This window comes from Podarcis erhardii (genome assembly GCF_964252035.2).
Source record: "Podarcis erhardii genome assembly, chromosome: 17".
NCBI lineage: Eukaryota > Metazoa > Chordata > Lepidosauria > Squamata > Lacertidae > Podarcis > Podarcis erhardii.
In genome coordinates, this window is record NC_138515.1 from 712,859 (window position 1) to 713,188 (window position 330).

Below are 330 nucleotides of genomic sequence, written 5' to 3' on the forward strand. Positions count from 1 at the left end.
AAAAACAGGATTCCTCAGTTGTGATAATGCAGGGCTGGCTTGCCATCCAAAGGCCTCACATCATTGCCAAACCCATCCTTTACCTGCTTTCTGTGGCGGTAGGATGCATTATGAAGCCATTGCCTTGCACGGAGGATGAAGAACAGTCAGGAAATGGGAATTAAGATTATTCATATGAACTCCCAAACTAAAAACCTTTCTCCCTATGTTACACCACAGCACTCCTGAGCAAGACTTCATGGTACCTGGAGGTCTGCACAAGAGGAAGTGACATCCCAGCCATTTTATTGCAGTGCTGTGCCACCTGCTAAAAGGGATGCTGAGCACAGC